Source organism: Acomys minous (assembly GCF_964271855.1).
Source record: "Acomys minous genome assembly, chromosome: 1".
Classification (NCBI taxonomy): Eukaryota; Metazoa; Chordata; class Mammalia; order Rodentia; family Muridae; genus Acomys; species Acomys minous.
Genome location: NC_140483.1, coordinates 1,971,410 through 1,986,717, shown reverse-complemented (window position 1 = coordinate 1,986,717; position 15,308 = coordinate 1,971,410). Strand labels below are relative to the sequence as shown.

At 47.2% G+C, this 15,308-nt stretch overlaps 1 long non-coding RNA gene across 3 annotated transcripts in view; it reads left to right on the top strand.

Annotated features, from left to right (window-relative positions):
* LOC311602646 overlaps nucleotides 1–15,308 on the top strand; it is a 160,898-nt gene that overhangs the window by 107,691 nt on the left and 37,899 nt on the right. The window contains exon 1 of one of the 3 annotated variants that reach the window (XR_014780809.1): nucleotides 6,721–6,826. The exons of the other annotated variants lie outside the window; for them this stretch is intronic. This is a non-coding gene — a long non-coding RNA (uncharacterized lncRNA). Of the gene's footprint in view, nucleotides 1–6,720; nucleotides 6,827–15,308 lie in introns of those variants that run through there. 3 annotated transcript variants of the gene reach the window in all.

Genomic DNA, 15,308 nt, shown 5'->3' with positions numbered 1-15,308 from the left:
ATGGTTGGCTGTAGTCTACTAATGAGAGCTATCTATTCCCCCCACCCCTACCCCTATATGCTGGCCATATGGTTGGCTGTAGTCTACTAATGAGAGCTATCTGTTCCCCCACCCCTGTATGCTGGTCATGTGGTTGGCTGTAGTCTACCAATGAGAGCTGTTTCTCCCACCCCCACCCCTGTATGCTGGTCATGTGGTTGGCTGTAGTCTACTAATGATAGCTATCCATTTTCCCCTGCAGTCAGAAAAAAGATGGAGAGCAGCCCCGGCAGAGCTTTCCAGTACTCTTTGATTCAGATCCTGGCTTGAAGCTCTGTGACCGCCTGACGACTGATGGCTAGTCCCTCAGTGCAGCCTTGTGAGCCTGTGCTCCTGTTGGTGTGCTGGGGGAATCTCATGCCCTCTGATTCCTCTCTGAGCATAAAGGAGCTGTTTCATGCAGTGTTCTCACTGCTCTTTTTCCCTGTTTTTCATGGTCAGTGGATTAGCCAAGATTGATTTTTCTGCATGGCTAGGAAAGGCCTTAGGTTAAAAGATAAAAAGGTAAATCCCTTTTAAATGTAATTTAGATTTTCCCGCTGGCATTAGTTCCGACATCAACTGCAGAATCTCTTTGCTGTTGCAGAAACACCTGTGCCCCTACCGAAGCCTCAGCAACTGGCAAACCTGGCTTGTAGCACAGCTCTACAGGGTGGTCCAGGAGGATCTGCCATGGGGGCCCTGTTACTCTCCTTTTCTCTTCCTCTTCCCTTTTCTGTCTCTCATTTGCTTTCTTTCCCAGCTCTTTGTGGGCCTGAAGATGCAGCATACACTTGTTTATTCTGATCTGTTGTTCTTTCAGGTCAGTGTACATTTATCTTCTGCAAAGTAAAGAGCTCAAGGGAGAACTGCCCGTGAGTTAGCAGATGGCAAGGAAAGCCAATCACTTGAGCCAGGGACCTGTTAGATCAGCACTGGCTAGAGGGGTGCTGTTGGCCAAGCAGGCACTTGGCGGACTCGGCCTCATCCAGGCCAGCTTCTTTGAGGCAGCACATAGATCTGGCAGGCGGGATTGGTGTGCCGATGGGATGAATGACTCCACCCAGCCCTGGGTGGCTCGCTTCACTGTCCCACACTGCCGCACACTAGCAATCCAGTCTATGCTGTATATTGGCTGATGGCTTTATAAATTGCACCTTGGCAGTGCTGGGCTCTCTCCGTAGATTGAAGCAGACTAGAAAGGACAGTAGTAGGAAGCAAGAGATAAGGTGCAGGCACAACCCAGCCGTGGTGGTGCACGCCTGTAATTCCAGCGCTTGGGAAGGCAGAGGCAGGCAGATCGCAATGAGTTTGAGACCAGCCTGATATACAAAGCAAGTCCAAGACAGCCAAGACTACACAAAGAAACCGTGTCTTGAAAAACAAAAACAAAAAACAAAACAACAACAACAAAAAAAGAGAAAGCAGTCACAATTAGAGAAGTGGGGAGAGCTAGGTGTTTCTACCTTAAAGCCCACAATGTCAGCCCAGGCTCCCAGGCTGTGTCTGAACATCTGGTCCCCAGCTGGCGATGTGGTGATGCTTGGGATGTCGGGATGTTGTGAAACCTTTGGAAAGTGGGTCTTTGAAGGTCACAGCCCGGCTTCTTCTCACCCCACTCTCCATTTCCTGCTTCCATGGAGGCACGCACACATCTCATGCTCCTGACAGAGCACACTGAAGTGTTGTCACCACACCTCCCTGTCATGGTGGATTGGAGTCCTGAACTTGTGAGCCAAAGTGACTCCTTCTTCTGTAATTCACTGCAGTCAGTTTGTCCCAGCAGCAAGGATAGCAGCACAGAGGGCTGGAGTCTGATGGCCAATGGGTGTGATAACCAGGGGGGACATTCCTGGGGAAGTAAGGAGTGCTACGAGGGAGCTTAGGCCAGATACCTTCACTGCACTCAACACACCCGCTTAAACACTCACACGCATTTGTGGCCCTAAAAGGGGAAAAAGGCATCATGGTTTTGTGTTTACGAGGGGTGTGGACTCCTGTCCTCTCCTTCCTCCCTCTTTCCTTCATTTTCTTCCTTCCTTCATTTAGTTACTGATGAGATTTAGTGGACACCTAGCAGGTTTTACACGTGTTTCAGCCATTCTCAGAGGTGAATCGAGAGAGACGGGCAAGGCGGCAGTGAGAGAGAATGCGGGTCCTTCCCCCATTCTTCACCTCATGAGCTCAACATGTGACAGAGGGGAGCAGTTTAGCCAGCTTGCCAAACTACAGTGAGGAAACAAAACAGAGATCAACCTGCTGTAGAGGAATCAGGAGACAGTCAGGCCCAGACTAAGCAAATGCAAACACAGGGACTCAAGTGGCACTGGCAGAGAGGCCGTGACACAGCCAGAACTACCCAGGTTGCACATAGTACAAAACTATTTGACTAAGTGCGGGTGGAACATATAGTCTCATACCATGCCAGCACGATGTGTGCTTCCTGTCACTGTCACAAAATACCGAGGACAAACAACTTGAAAGAAAACAAGTTTATTTGGCTTACACTTTCAGGCTCTGGTGCGTGCTGGCAGTGAGGGCGTGGGGGAGTGAGCAGCTCACATTGTTAGTGCACACACCATCTTTCTGTTTGCTATCCTTGGAGGTAAAGTGACCAGAGAGGGCAGGGGATTAAAACAGAGTGTAATGGGGTAAGGAGAAGATGGAGAAGAGGGAGGAGCTGACAGACTTTAGGTTGGACACAGCAGGCTGTGGAGATTTCTTTCTGTGCAGCCTTCATACACGTGGGAGTGAGCCAGAGCTGGGAGTGGGAGATCTTCAGGTTTGGAGCATGCTATGTGTGCATATCCCAGCTTTGAGGGATGGGACTGGCGGCAAATCCTAGTGGCTGCTGGATTTCATCCACTGGCCTCCTATTCTGCTTAAGTCCCCAGTTTACAGTAAGGACAGGTCCCTGCTGCCATTGACAAGATTCCTGAGGGGACGGTGGCAAACGCATATTTTTTGAACAAGAAACACTTAAAAGTTTATGGGCTGTGGTATCCTTTTGGTGACACTGAGGTAGAGGCAGCCCTATTGGTGCATGTGGACTTGAGACAGGTAGGATTGTGAAGGAGAGATGTAGGAGATCTCTGCCTTTCCCTTTGCCCTTCAGCCTCTGGGATGCTGCCACGTATGCACAGGGTGGGTTTCCCGTCTTAGTCAATCCTATCAGAAGTACCCTCCCAGATGCAGTGAGATGTGCTTTATTAACCCTTTATGTGCCCCCAGTCCATTGCAATTCTATCCCTTGTCAATTGAGCCTAAACACATTGCTTTAAACTATGCCACTCCCCCAGCGGCACCCAAAGTTCCCGTTCATCTCAGGTCAGTGAATTCAGTCCGTCTCAAGGAGCCTCAAACATTATTCAAACGTCCAAGTCCAAAGTCTCCTCTGAGACTCAAGATAATGTCTTAACTGTGAGGAAGGAGTTCTCTGTAAAAGGAGAATACGTTAGTTTAGAGTAAACCTTCGCATTCTAAAAGGGGAGCAGGGACAGAAAAATAGCAAGTCTGGGACACCAAACAGGGCTCAAACCCAGCAGAACAGCAGTAAATCCTTTAGTTCCATGCCATGTGTCTGGGGCACTGGGTGCCGTCTTATAGGCTCCACTGGGGCCAGGCAGCCCTACGCCCACAGTCCTTGCCAGTTATAGCCCACAGGGCCTCTATCTGTCCTTTCAGCCAGTTCTGCAGAGCGCCTGCAGCATTCCTTGGCAGACGTTCCAGATCCTGACTTAGCTCCTGCATTCACTGTTACAGCTCCAGTGTCTCTGCTATGCTTGATGCATTGCTGTCCTTGGGGCTGCCTGTGGGGTCCCCGCCCTGCCTGTCATTGCCTGGCCTCCAAAGCTTTTTGTGACCTGGACCTAGTGACTCGCTCATTTTGCATGGCTGCAAAACATGGACTTCCTGGATGGTGTTATGATCTGTTTCCAGATTCAAAAGAAGCCAGAGTGCTCCAGAGGTAGCCAGAGCTCTCTTTTAAAAGTAAAGCCGTTGCACCCTGAGGCTATCTCTGGGCAACTCCTGAGATGTCTTCAAGGTCTCCTTCCCAAGCTATGAGCACTTTGAACATCCCTAATGTCTCTCTCAGCTGTAACTTCCTTTTTTTTCTTCTGGACAGGTTACAAGTTGGTCAGACCCCTCTACTTTGCTCTTGTTCACATTTTTTGCTCTCAACCTCACTAAACAGAGCTAGCAACAGCCATGCTGCAGTCTGAAGGATGAACGCCCTCGGGCCAATCATCTTACTGACTTTAAACTCTACCTCTGACAGATTCTCAGGACACAGGCAAATATAAACACATATATGTGAATGCTGCCATGCCGAGTTCTCATGGTGTCCTCTTTTCCACCTGACGGGAGTATTTGTATCCCCATCATATTCTGATCTGAACTCCCACTAGGCCATGGATCTGGCTACAGCCTTGGAGGACTTGTTTAGCGCACATCTTCAGACTTTTCCAAACTCCTCTCACAAGCCAGTTCCAAAAACACCTAGACCGCATCATCAGGGACAGTGACAGGAGTGACCCAGTTTCTCAGTGACAACTTGCGCCAAGCATAATAACTTTATGGAGGAAGGCTTACTTTGGCTTAAGGTTTCAGTCTGTCATATGGCAGCGACAGGTTGTCAGAGCAGAGTGGGTTATACCATGGTGGTTGGGGTGGGGGTGGGGAACTCTTTCTCCTCATCTCCATTTTCCTCTTTGATTCCATTGGTGCCTCCAGACTGTGAGATGGTGCTGCCTACATGGAATGGATGTTCTTTGTCAGCTAATTCTCCCATCTTCACAGATGTACCCAGAAATGTGCTCTGTGAGTTTCCTAGGTGCTCCTCGATCTATCAAGTTGTCAGTCTAAGGTAACCACCACATACCCTGTAGAAGGTATGCTGATGACTCCCAGTGCCTATCAGTCCTAACCTTGTTCTCGGTCTTACTTTCTCTTGGGATGGCAGGAGAATTCCCTGACTCAGGCTCTTTGATGTCAGGAAAGGCTTGCTGTGAGGTCCTGTTACAGCCCTTTTCTGGATTGGCTACCATTCCAGGACACAAAGTGTGTTCACTGCTTGGGTGTTAGTTAGATGCTCATTCTTGGAACTGGGAGTGGAGTCAGGCCTACTCAAAGACCATAGTCTGAGAGTGAGCAAGGACCAATCTGCCTCAGGAAAAATGGAAATCTTATTTTCAGACTAGGAAAGATACTGGCAGGCAAAAACAACAGATGTCTACCCCAGATGCCAACAAAAAGTCAAAATCATAAAAATGAACCAACCATAGCTATGCAGTAGTTTCTGGAATGCGCCAGGAGAGAGTCACATCTACCCAAGGCAGCAGTGCTTAAATGACAGCATTCTGAGCACATTCAACAGGAGAATCTTGCTTTGCTGGGACACTGAAAGAATCTGACTCTCACCGGCCAGGGCTTGCCACAGGCAGCCTGCTCCAGACCGCAATTCTTCTCTAGCATCAAGAGTGTCCCAACTATCTTTTCCATCCTTACAAGCTCTGGTCACATTCTCACCTAACTACCTGGCTCCTGGCATTCTATGTGTTCTCCTTTTGTGCTATATACAATCAGAAAAGAGCGCTTGTGTTCATATCTGCTGAGCACGTCCATGAAAACAGCTTTGTTTTGTAAAAAGAGGCACAAGACCCTGTGGCTTGAGTGGGAGGGAGCCCAGCAAAGTGGCCCAGTGGAGTAAGAAGAAAGATGCACGTAGAAAAAGGAAGAACTAAACTATTTAAATGGACAGAGGAAAAAGAATACTCATTCATTACAAGGGCAATCTTTATGGAAAGAGCTTACAGAGCTGGTGGCGTCACCCATATGTCCAGCACTGATGAGGAAAACACCAGATAGAGTCCTAGAGTCCAAGAGCCAGAGCTGTGGGGTTATTATCAAAGTCGTTCCCCCCCCACCCCCAGCCATGTGATAACAATCCTGGCAGGCTGTGATGGCTGCTGCCAGTGGAGAAAAAGAAATTACCCAGGTTGATGCTTCCAAGTAATTGATAATTTGCCTAAATGAACAAATCAAGTAAGATTTAACTGTTGGCTGGGATTGCTACCCAGCAGTGGCAGAGTATCTAATCACCCCAGCTCCTCACATGGCTGTGCGTGTGTCCTCCTCCACATCCTCCCCCTTTCTTTTTCTAAACCAAGTATAATTGTTTAATGGCATTGATGGGGAATAGACTTGGACATTATAAATGACACTGTGACAGAACTGTCAGCTGGTGACAGCTCACTGACAACCCCAGTGAGAAATTAATCATTTGAGATGCTTCGTGATTTGCTCATTTAATGGCGCAAATAAGATTGTGCTTCCTAATCACACAGCATCTTTTACTTACAGACTCCCTGCCTCTCCCCAGGGAGATGCTGGTTGTTTCCCTGTCAGTGGGATGGGTGCTGGCTGGGGTTACACTTTGGGACTGTTAGGTGGTAGGTCACCCCCAAGGAGCGAGGAGACATTTTCCCTTGGGAAATTTTCACTGCAGCAGAGTCTGAATTTAGTTTTCCTCCCTTGCTCCTTCTTTAAGAAGGCTTTCAAGGGGGGAGACCTAACCTGTTGGGACAGATGCTAATAAAGATAGTGGGCTAAGGAGGCAGCAGAGCTATTTTTAGCTGGGTAATGGGGAGTAAACCTGGCCGCCCTGTGATATGCTAAGAGATGCCTCTCTCTTTTCTGCAGGGACTCCTACAGTCTGCTGGGCAGACATCTGTTAATTGCTTTCACTTGGACTTCATTTGACATTTGGAGAAATAGAAAGAGACTGCCCAAGCATTCCCCCTCCCAGGTACCCCTAAATGGTGTCTGTGTGGGGTTTGGGAGCCAAAGAGGAAAGAAGGCAGGGAAAGGAGTTTGAAGCCTGCTCTCTGCTGAGTGTACAGAGCTTTGGACACGCTGCGCCTAAGGCACTCTGACCTGGTTTGGTTGGGATGCCTGTGTGGCTCCAGGCAGCCAGAGGCAGTGCACTTCCCTCCCAGCTGCACTGTCTGGATCCATATTTGGTCAGAACACATGCTGAACTCCACCCCTCTGCACAAGCATGCACATCAACCTGGAAATAGGCTCCCAAGATACCACAAATGGAGGGAATATGCTCAATGTCAGCATGTGCTCCCATAAAAATGACCTTTTATAACACAGTTCCACATACAATGAATTTATGCAATGACAATTTAAGGCAGAAACATAACAAATTTCCAATCTTACAACAAACACCTTCTTCTGCCAGTTGTGCACCATTGGTGCTTGCTTGAGGAGTAGCTACTGTCACCTGTCAAGAGCCAATGACTGGAGGTTGTAGTTTCTTTTCTCTGTCTCTTCTAATGTCTCTGTTCATCAGCACTGAATTGCCTTTGGTTTGTAGACCCAGGCTCATAGTGTGATGAGTGGCCACTGGGTGGCAACAGAGGCCCTCTTGGACGGTCCACTGACTGGCAGTGACTGATACAGGGGGAAATGGGTCTGCCTCTTGCTTGGTGTCACAACAAGGACAACCTATGGAAAGCCTGGAAGCATTGTCATAGGCATTGTTCACATCTTTATTGTTTTACCCATGTTTGCAATCATCCTGTGAGTCTCACAGAGATTAAGGAGTTGACTTCCCAGGGGCACAAACCAATGGGGCTGAGATGTAGCTGCAGTTATGATGGATGAGGGATGATTTCTTAGACACAGCATTGCACTATACCCTGGAGTCACTACACTTCCAGTTTTAAGTAGTCAAATAGTTAAAACTAATGTTTATCCCTTCCTGAGCTCCGAGGCTTTCTTCACCTGAGATGAAGAAAAAAGGGCATGGAAAGAAAAAACAAAGTTACTAAGATAAATCCAGGCTATCCTAGGTACAGCTCTGAAAACCATTGTTTGAGCTCTGCTGGGTCACCTCTTGCCTGTTTCCCGACGGTTACCTGTGCTCCAAGAAGGAATTCAGTGGGAGGTGAGCAGGCTGCGGATGTGGCTCAGTGGTAGATTTCTTGTCTGGGACTCACACACTGTGTTTAGCTTCTAACGCTACAACAGGAAAACAGAAAAGTGAAGAGGAAAGGGCATAAACACTCACAGCTCCCATCTACAGGAAGCGTTCTAGAGAGCTCTATGAGATGTCAGCACAGCTGTGCCACGGGCACTGTACACTAGGAAGAAAGTTCTGGGTGCTTCTGCATGTGGCTAATATTTGACTGAGTGAGGCAGATGACACTTGGGGCTCATGCCACCAGTTGAAGTATGAACAAAACATTGAGAAACAGTCCCTTCCTGTGTTTAAGAGGAACTCATAATCCGGGATACTGTCTTCATATTCTACATAAACTTCTGGTCGTCAAACTGCTGGTGTTTGCAATGGAGCTGAGACCACCAATCGCTAGGCTCTCCAGAGGGCTAGCTATGGGCCTTGGTTGATCAGCCTCCATGGCTACACAAGTCTCTCTTTATAACAGATCTGTTTATGTTTGTATGATGCCTTTACTGTCCTGTTGATTACATACAGATGTGTGCGCATTCACACACACAGACACAGACACACGGACACACAGACACACACACACACACACATGCACACACACACACGCACACACAGACACACACACATGCACACACGCACACGCACACACACACAGAGACACACACACACATGCACACACGCACACACGCACAGAGACAGAGAGACAGAGTGTGTGTCTCACAGTTCCTTTCTTTGGAAAGGAACCTCTGACTAGTTCAGAGGTTGCAGCTGCTGTGTTTAGCTGCCCTCAGCTCTGCATCCTCATACCTGGTTCTGTGGCTGAACTGAGGTGCTGGCATCAGACTGATGGGCCTTTTTTGTTGGCTCTGCCCCATCTTGGCTGTTTGTCTTCTTTGTAAGTCTCAGTGTCCCCATACTTAAAATGGTATTATAAATAATCACAGCGAGGATAATTATGAGCTCCATATGATGCAGACATGTGCCTCAGCACAGTGTTTAGCAATCAGTTAAGTGTCTGTTAACTTTGTTAGGCAGCCTTTGCTTCCTGTCAGTCTGTTATCAGCAATGTCAGTAAAATAACTTATTTTGTCCTTTTCATAAGTGGAAAAACTCTAGATGAGAAAAGAGGAGCCCCCTTTCTCTCTTTCTATCAATTTTCTATCTCCCTTCTTCTTGGGTGGGGTTGTGTGGGGTAGGAGCGGTTGAAGGAGCGAGAATGCCCCATAAATAAACTACCAAGGCTTGGGTATGCAGTGAACACTGCAGGATGTGGGCGATGGGCTGGTGGACAGGTGGCAGCTGTGAGTAAAATGTCTGGGTGGCCTCTGATGCAAGGCCTCAGACGATTGACCAGTGATCTGCTGGAGAAGAAAAAGGGTTTCCTAGGGAAGTCCAGCCAGTGGGGACAGTGACCATTTCTGGGGTGACAGTAGAGATGCAGAGAGGAGGAGAACAGATTGGTGGGGAAAGGCTTCATAGGAGGCGACACTTGTGGCTTGGTATCTTGGCTCACTGATCGGCTTTTGTAAACTCTCTCAATGTTAAAGCTTCTTCCTTAGGAAGGAAAGAGGTCTCTCTGACGGACATAGATTCTCAGGGACGTGCCTGCTCTTCGTTCAGTCTGGTGGTGGAGACGCCAACGTCAGGATTGGCTGTTGCAGCCTGAGAGAGTTCTCCCTGCCAGAGCTTCAGACCCTTCTCATTTCCCTCATCCCTAGAGAGTTCGTGAACCCTCTGTAGTCCCAGGGCTTTGACTAACACCCTTCAGAAAGCAACAGAATCTTATTCTCGCATACAATTTAATAGTAAGACAGTTCCAGAATCCACATTTTATTTCAAATATTAACACACACTAATTGTACAAACTAGTGGGGTTCACTCGGATATGTCAATACAGCTACACATGCCACCCCCTTTTCTACCCTCTCCTATCTCATATTCCTTCCTGCAGTCACCTCCCCAGTCCTTAGTAATAATTCTTCTTCCTTCACGTATGTGTGTATATATGTGTATATATATAAAATAAACCATGTGATTTTTGTCTTCCAGTGTCTGGCTTACTTTGATTAACATAATGATCTTCTATTCCATTCATTTTCCTACAGAAGACAAGAATTTATTCTTCATGGCTAAATAATAATCCACAATGTTTACATGCCATATTTTCTCACTTTGGCTATCTAGGGACAAACATAGAGGTCGAATCCACAGTGTGGCTGTTGTGAATAACATTGTAACATATGCAGCATGCAGCTTTCTCTTTGATATGCTGACTTTATTTCCTCCATTTTTGCACCCAAGGGTGGGATGGTTGGGTCACTTGGTCCATCTGTTTTTAGGTTTTAAGAATATGGAATACTATTTTCAATAGAGGCTGCCCTAATTTATTCATACCCTCGCTAGCATGTTTTCTTGGCATGGAACTGTGCATTTTAAAGTTGAATTGTCTTGATTTCAATCCTTGAAGTTGCTTGCCGCCTATATGCGTGCTCCATCTGAGATGTGGCTCTCACAGCTCTGAGGTCCTCATGGCACAAGCTGAAACCCTATTGACCTCACTCTTTCCCATCACTTCCAGGTGTGTGAGGTTCACTTTTCTCCAACAGTGTCCTCAGGAGAGGCATGCAATAACACATGACCACTGCCACGTTCCAGGGCCTCCCTCCCTCCCTCCTTCCCTCCCTCCCTCCCTCCCTTCCTCCCTCCTTTCCCTCCTCCCTCCCACCCTCCAAATTGTTCTGGTAAAATCCTCCCAAGATTTTCACTATGGCTACTGACTCCACAAAGTGTACACTTCTCATTGTCCTTAGCACCCCAGATACAAGTGCACTTTGCACATTCTTAGCCGTGTCCTTGTCTGCCTGGCCGTCTGTATGTCTGCAGTCATGCGGCCCCTCTGCCCTGCTTTTTAAGTTTCTGTCAATTCTTTGCTCCTGCACTCAGTAGGCTACAGTGAGTGCGCCTGGCACCTCTCCCCCTCTCCGCTGGCCTTCGTCCAGCTGATGCTCGTCCCTCAACTATCTCATCTTCCTTCCTTCCTTCAGTTTGAATTACTTAGACAGCATGATGAGGTAAACTTTACAAACAAGGCTGAGGTGCTTACGGAAGTCAGGCCTGATCCCTTCCTAGACAAATAGCCTGGTAAAGTGATCAAGGGACACACACACACACACACACACACACACACACACACACACACACAATGTTTGCATGTATGCATCGTACTGTGAGTATGTACCTGTGCGTGCATGTGTTTCCTGTGTGTGTCTGTGTGTCTCTGTATACATGAGCCTGCCCATAAGCCCATGGGAAATATGTCCTATTTCTGTTGTATGAGCCCATTTTTCATCTGAGTAGTACCATGCATGTCTTACTGTTCTGTTGTTGTGATAAAGTGCTTTGCCTGAGGAGTTTGCGGAAGGACAAGTTGATTGGCTTATCATTCTAGAGGGAGGAGAGTACATCATGGTGGGGAAGTATGGCGGCAGTGAGCATGGTGGCTGCAGCGAGCATGTTGGCTGTGGAGAGTGTGGTGGCAGCGAGTGTGGCGTCCGTGAGCGTGGCTGTGGCGAGCATGGTGGCTGTGGCGAGCATGGTGGCTGTGGCGAGCATGGTGGCTGCGGCGAGCATGGTGGCTGCGGCGAGCATGGTGGCTGCGGTGAGCATGGTGGCTGCGGCGAGCATGGTGGCTGTGGCGAGCATGGTGGCTGCGGTGAGCATGGTGGCTGCGGTGAGCATGGTGTCCATGAGCGTGCCAGCGGCAAGCATGGTGGCAGCAAGCATGGAGGCAGTGAGTGTGGCAGCTGCAACTGGATGCTGAGAGCTCACATCTTGAAGTGTAAGCACAAAGCAGAGAGACTTGGGATCAGTGAAGCCTTTAAATCCCCGAAGGAAGCCTGCTTCCAGAAACATGCTTCTTCCAATAGGGCCACACACTGCACACCTCCCCAGAAGCACCACCCACCAGGACCAAGTGCTCAAGTCCGCGAGCCAATGAGAGACCTTTCTTTGTTTCTTTGTTTCTTTGTTTCTTTCTTTCCTTCCTTCTTTCTTTCTTTTTGTTTTTCTGAGACAGGATTTCTCTGTTACACGGAGCCCTGGCTGACCTGGACTCTCTTTGTAGACCAGGCTGGCCTTGAATTCACACAGTTACCTCTGCCTCTGCCTCCCAGGTACTAGGATTAAAGGTGTGTGCTACCACGCCTAGCCAATGGGAGATACTTTTATTAAACTGCCACCACATGTGTGCACTTTGTAAAAACCACTGGACATCGCTCTATACAAGACCCTGGATGAAGTGTTGTAGCTAACCTGTGGAAGCTAGTATAGACTGGTCTGGACTTGTAACCTCTTTCACCCAAGAAATATCTATGCTGCCTCAGCTGTATGAAATATGCTTACAAATCAAATATTGGCTGATGTTAAAAATGAATGAAATTTGTACTAAAATAATTCTTAGGTATACATATAATTCTACTATTTATCAAAGATTAGATTTGCATGCTGGATGGGTATGCTTTTTATTTTTACATAAATGATTAAATATTGTCCAAATATCTGACACCGTAGGCATATCGCATCCTCAATGTTTTCAGAGATGATTGATAATGTGATTTTATAATATTCAGTGCTGAGGACTTTCATTTTCATAAATACATAGTAAGAACTGTCAGAAGTGTGTTTAGGGCTGTATCAGAAATGGTTGAAAATTGTTTTAATCCAAAGGCAAAATTTAATTACTGATTTTTTTTATCATAAAACTCAAGTCAGCAATTAAAATAGCACAGTTTCAAGTCAAATAGTCCAATACAGTACAATCCAAAGATAAACTAATTTGATACCTGTATGCTGAGGAATGATGGAGAAAAATAAATATTAAAGTCTTTGTTGTCTCTAATTGAACCATTCTGTTTCCATAAGAGCAGAAACCTTTGCACATTCAGTAAAATCCCTGCAAGTCATAACTACGGGAGTCCTAAGTGTGAGCTAAGGAGCTTTAGTCAGTCATGGCTGGTGGTATGTGGTATGGTGGCTTGCTTTAGTCAGCCGTGGCTGGTGGCATGTGGTATGGTGGCTTGCATAAGTGAAGTGTTTATGCTGTATGTCAGAACTATGCCTGAAGTGAGGTTGTGCGATACAACACAGGCAAAAACATCCAGGAACTCCTCAGATTTGCTACAAATTAGACTTTGAATTAATTCTGGGCTGCTGTGAATAAATCCTCACATTCAGGCTCTCAACCCCACGTGGAGCATGTAGGGCTATGAGCCCTGGCTTAAGAGCCCACTCTACAAGCCAGTGTGGCATTCGTCTCTCCAGGGACCATTACATGTTTAGTGCTCAGGGTTAGCTCCGTGCCTTCACTAGACACACGGGAGGACCCCTCCTTCTGTGTAGCACTCACTGACCTGCCCACTCAGCATCGCCTGTTTGTTGCTGCCCTGCTGAGAGGTATAGCACAGTCCCTAGGCAACCCACACACGGCAGCAGCGGTGCCAGGAATGCAGACCGAGGTAGCTGTTGTTTCCATTTTACAGATGAGCAAAGCGAGACTACATAGCTAAAGCAAGTCTAGCCGTGGCTTTTCTCTTCTTTTTGTTTGTTTGCTTTTTCCAGTGGTGGAGGTAGAACCCGGCCTCACATGCCCTAGGCAAGTGCTCCACCGCTGAGCTCTGCCACCAGCTCATGAGTGAGAGGGGTGGGTAAGTGAGATTAACATACTTTCTCGCCCTGGTTCCTCGTGATCGCTTCCCCCACTCACAGTGCCGTGAGTCCCACGGTGGAAGGAGCTGCAGGTCATATTTCTTTTCACCCTCTAATACGTCCTAGTTACACAATAAATCTTAATAAAGCTTGATTGATTATTTGGAAGACAAATTAAGGCTATCGTCTAACCGGCGGAGTAGTATTTTATTTAGGTAGTTCAGCAATAATAAGAAGATGCTGGCATCCTAGATTAGCTGGTTAAAATATTATTAGAAGTTAATTCATATTTTAGCAGATAATTCCTAATTAATTTGCTGTAGTTATCTTGTTAAATGTCAATTAACTTCCTCCACATCCCTTATAGGTTTCTGCCATTCCTAAAATGTAATTATGCAGTTATTGCTCATGTACCTTTACTGCTCGTACAATCTCCCAGTTAAATATAAGTCAAAAAGATTTATCTTCCCAGTTCTTAATAACATCACTAAATGTTCTAATTAATAATCAATAATCCATTTGCATAATTAATTGGGAAAAGAATCCTAGTGGGATGGTGCTTGCCGTCAGCTTCTCTCAGGCTGGAACTGCTGTCTCCTGCTACAGTCCTGGCCCAAGTGGAGAGTTTATCTGAGCCACTCAGATCCCTGCGGGCACAGAGAGGGTGTGTTGTATGGGAAGTCCTTACTTATGCCGTGGCTTTACAGTATGTAACATGAGTGTCTCTGTGGGGGCAGAACCAATTTGTTGGGTATGAATTTTCACCAACATAGGCTCCAGTGAGAAAAAATAAGTTAGTTCATTTTTCCTAAATGGCGATTTAATTTTCTATGTCTGGAACCTCATTGTACTTGGTATAGAAACTTAATCCAGTCACTTTCAGGCAATGCAGTATCAGCTAAGGCAAATGAGGTCGGGGACTCTGTTGTGGGCAGGGTACCCAGCCACATTTAATTATGATTCCCCTTGGTGCCAGTCTTGCTCTCTGAAGTTCGTCGCTCAGCTCACAAATCACCCTTCAGTTGCCTCACTTTCATTCTCCTGTTTATGTGCCTATCAGTCCTTCCCCTCCATTCGTCTTCCTTCTCATGCGAGTGGACAGGCTTTCTAGGACCCTAGAAAGACCAGGGGGCCATCAGGGGTCTTCCTGGCACCTCAGCACACCCATGCAGCCTTTCCCCTACTTGGTCACATGCCCAGAGGCAAAGGCTTGTGAAGGGAATGCTGAGGTCTGCACTGGCATGTGGGCCCAGTGAGACACAGTTCTCGTTCCCAGAAACCAGTGACTCTGGTTAATTTCCTCTGTGAGACTGCCAGAGAGTGGCAGAGACATGGTACAAAGGTCTACCCAAATCTACTTTCCATATTCCTTCCGACCCTCCCCCCCTCCACTGTTTAAGGAGACCAACAGGTAGAGAGGGCTCTACACAGGGAAGTCCCTGTTGTAAATTTCCTTCCCTTCCCCAGAACCTTCGCATTCTGTTTTAGAAGGTGACAGTGCCCCCGCCTTTGTTTTTGCTGTGGGGTGAGAAGTGGCTTTGGAACAGATGGAACAAGGGTAGTCACAAGGAGCGAAGGGAACAACTAGCCAGATGTCATCTCAAAG